Raw genomic sequence first — 4,557 nt, 5'->3', positions numbered from 1 at the left:
TTTACGGGGAACGAGGGAATTTTTTTCAATTTTTAAGGGTAATGTCTTCGACTAGATACGATTTGTGATCTTTTGACGTATCATTGAAAGAAATCGGTTCGGTGAGAGCTGAGAAAAAGTGGTAACAGACACAAAAAAAAAAAAAAAAAATTAAACACATCTTAGTAAAACCAATACCTTCTCAGCTTCGCATCGAAGCTAAAATATGAGTATTGATATTAATTCGAAGACATTGTTTTTATCATTGTTTGACTAAAAATCAAACCAATAAATATAGTTTAAAAAAACTAAAAAACACGCTTTTAAAGCACATCGAACTAAAAAGTTAAAAATAATTTTTTAAATTTATTTAAAACAATAATGAACGAAAAGTACTAGTATTATTGTGAAAAAAATCGTCGGGCGCTCAATATACAAAAAATATGGCACAAAGCACCCACGCTTTTTTTCACAATAATACTAATATCTTTCGTTCATTATAGTTTTAAGTTAATTTTAAAAATTATTTTTAACTTTCTAGTTCGATGTGCTTTAAAAGCGTGTTTTTTAGTTTTTTTAAACTATATTTATTTTTCACTTTTTAGTTTCATGTTATTATACTGCCGTGCTAAGCGAAAATATAGGATAACTCCAGTCAATATGATTTTTCAGGAACACAAAAAAACATTTTTAACAGTAAATCAAGATACCATTTTTTCCCAATGTATGAACATAAGTCAAAAGATGGTAACTCCATTATTTTTTATGTGATATACCAAGTTTTTGCTTAGTATTTGGATTTACCGCGTTTTCGCTACAAAACATCAAATATATTGAACTTGCCGTATATTTTCTTATTTTATATTTCAATTTTAGATGGGTTTTAATAGGAAATATGCTACTTTTACATCAAAAATCGGTGTAAAACCACTAAATTTACCTATAAAAACAAAAAAAAAATTTTTTTTAATTTTGGAGTTATCCTGTTTTTGCTTAGCACGGTAGTACAGTAGTTATTATCAATATCATGGTTGTAAAGGGAAATCAGGGTTCGATTCCGGAGTGGGAGTCTAAGAAACGGCTACCACATCCAAGGAAAGCAGCAGGCGTGTAAATTACCCACTACCGGAACATAGTGGTAGTGACCAAAAATGACGATACCTTTGTAATCGGAACGAATACACTATATCTCTTAATGAGAATAAAGCGTATTAATATATAAGTTTTAATAATAATTAGANATGACGATACCTTTGTAATCGGAACGAATACACTATATCTCTTAATGAGAATAAAGCGTATTAATATATAAGTTTTAATAATAGTTAGAATATATATATATGTAAAGCGATTTAAGTACGTAAACGTATCATGCACGAGGCATATATAAATAGGAATATATAAATGAATATTAACATATACGTATATATATATATATTAATATTAGCGGTGGCGGTAGGAATATATTATCTTCGCATAATATCGCGACACTTTCGCTANCGCATAATATCGCGGCACTTTTGCTGGCGTCGACGACGCGATGTCCGGCGTGATCCTCGGGCGTCAAAAGGTTAGCAGCGTAGATGACAACAGTGCGCGAGTGCGGATCGGTTTGTTGACATTGTAACTTTGACAACGGGAAGAAGACAACGGTATTAGTGATGGGTCGTTCACGAACGAACGGGTCTTTTTGAACGGGTCATATCAGTGAACGAGTTGATCCGGATCGCAAAAAAAATAGATATCGTTCATTCGTTCATACGTTCATTCGTTTCACGCAATATATCGGACACACTGTTTCATGATTCGTTCATTTACTGAACGTTTACCTGCACTTCGGTTAAAACCTATGCCTAACCTTATATTCTTATAATATAAAAATTTAAAAAAAAAACGAATATATTCTTTATAAGTATATACTTATAATGTTTTTTTAAAAAATTAAATAAAAAAATACTTATTGCCAATGAGAGTTTAAAAGCAACACTATTTGGTTTGTGATAAAAACATTTTTATTGCAGGTCTGCAGACTAAATTTTCAAAGTTGTGACATGTTTCTACTAACATAATCATGCAGGTTTAATACAGTTAGATTATTTCAAGTATCCTACTATATTGTTCATTTGAAGAACAATTTTGATTATCAATATATAGCTATTTATTTCATAAATATTACATTCATATAATTATTTATAAGCGAAAATAGGTCTATGAATTATTGAATTTAGCAACTAGGACAAAAATTGACTATTAGACTAATATAATTGTTGTGAGAGGTATTAAACCACCTCACTCTTTTATAATCTGGTCATAGCTGCTGTAAATTGTAATATCTGATTTAGGTGAATTAATTTCTCTATAAAACTCCTTTTATGAAAACAAATAATTTAAATGATTTCGCTTATTATAGAAACAAATTCTATGGATTTATGTACCGCAACTCATCCGCTAGTATAAATTATTTGTTTTTATTCTATACAAAAATATTCGTGTATAACAGCATATTATGTTATTTCAAGTAATTTGTATTTGAAAAAATAATATATAACCCGATTATACAAGTGTATTATCAGTAAAAATTCTGATATCATGGTAATGTTACATGGTGAAAATGCGAATTTGAACGACTCGTTCAGGAAAACCATAGTAAGGAGTAATTGATAAGAACCGTGACCGATCGTAAGAAATGAACGAAAGAACGAGTTATAATTCCCATCACTATACGGTATCATTAGCGCCGGAACGTCGTCGGCCGTGCGGCACTTTGCACCGCGGCGTATAACGCGCGGTGTTGGTCAGTCAAATACTCATAAAATAGGGCGACGGCTGATAAAGGTGGCACGAGTCGTGGGGCATCGTGTATAACGAAACGACGCGGGGCCGTGTCAATCACAATAAAAATTTGTTATATATATATATATAACTGATGACACGCACTCGTATACGGGTACGAAAACCAAAATTAATTACGACCGTCTAGTTTCAAGGCCGTAGGACACGTGCGCGTGGAAAGTTACAAACAACTCACAACACACAACATACATGTGAAACTAATATAAGCGTGTTAATTAAAAATTAATACTTTTAACATTAAATATTAACCTAAAAATTTATCATTTTTTTATCACTAAATTGTAATTTGGATAAAATATATAATAGTGTTTGATTACGGATTATTTTACAGCTAACTTCTAGAGTCACATACAGTCAGGGGCGGACTTAGGTATGTGGTGGCCCTTGGGCGGAATGCTTTGTGGAGGCCCCTTATACAAAAACAAGGAAATATATTTTTTTACTTATTAAATAACAATTATTATCATATTTGTGATACCAATGTATACTAAATTTTTGGGGGCCCCTGGGCTGCAGCCCTCCCCTAAATCCAGCCCTGCATACAGTACTATCTGGGATTTTCAACTTTTTTATAATTTAATTAACCTAATTAAATTATAAAAAGGTTAACCTAACCATATAAGCCTGCCATCATATGGCAATATTGAAATTTTTTTAAAAATTGAATCTAGCCACTAACGTGTAAAAATTTGACTATTCATTTTTTCGGCGCTATCCTCAAAAACCTGAATTTCATGAAAAAGTTGCTTACTTAATGTATTTTTGAATGACATAAGCTTCATATAAAATGTAATGTACGTTGATATAGATCATGGCGGATTTTGGTTAACTGGAGAAAACTAATTAAATTAACAACTAAAAAATTACAATTTTTTTAATTAGTATTGGGGTAGATATAAAATCTTTGATTGAATGACATTTTATATTCTTATTTATACGAATATGTAATTTTTTTAGAATAAATATTTTTTAAATATAATTTTGCTGTAGTTAAATATTATGAATAGAAAGCAAAATTATATGCATTGTAAAGTTATTCCAAAAAGACATCAGCAGGCAGAACAATTGTGTATTAATAAAATTGAAATAATTAGTAGTGTAATTTAAATGGGGTTAGTGTTGAGCGGGATTATTATTCCCCCTAAATCGAAAAATATTTTTACGCTACTGTCTAATCCAATAACAATTTTGCACAAACTTATGTTCTTTTAAAAAGGTCTAAAAGAAATGTATAAATCTCCTTTCTATTTATGAATTAAATAATAATATTTAGCTTATTAAATTCATTATGATTCATGTAATAAGTTTTTTAATAGATTTTGTTAAAATAAATAATGATTTAAAGTGGTTAATATAAAATATTTATTTAATTTTTTTCATCAATTAAAAATCAATAATAAAAAACAATCAGGATAATTGATATGAAACCAGATAAATAAATAAGATACTAAAAATATATATATATATATGAAAACAAATTATAATGCATTTTTTTATGGTGAAATATACATAAATGATACAAAACAATAGTTTTAAATTGATAACCTTTTTCTCATTATTAATTATTAAAATTAGTTCAATATGAGTAAAATTCAATCAGTAATGATAAACTGTGTACTGTTGTTATACATTTTTTATTACTATTGTTATTTTACATTTTATTTCACTGAAATATAATTTAGTTCTATTATATATATAATTTCAATCATCATTCATACCTGTTAG

Source organism: Daktulosphaira vitifoliae, unplaced genomic scaffold (genome assembly GCF_025091365.1).
Source record: "Daktulosphaira vitifoliae isolate Bord-2020 unplaced genomic scaffold, ASM2509136v1 Scaffold_2, whole genome shotgun sequence".
Taxonomy (NCBI): domain Eukaryota; kingdom Metazoa; phylum Arthropoda; class Insecta; order Hemiptera; family Phylloxeridae; genus Daktulosphaira; species Daktulosphaira vitifoliae.
Note: the sequence above shows the minus strand (reverse complement) of the source record.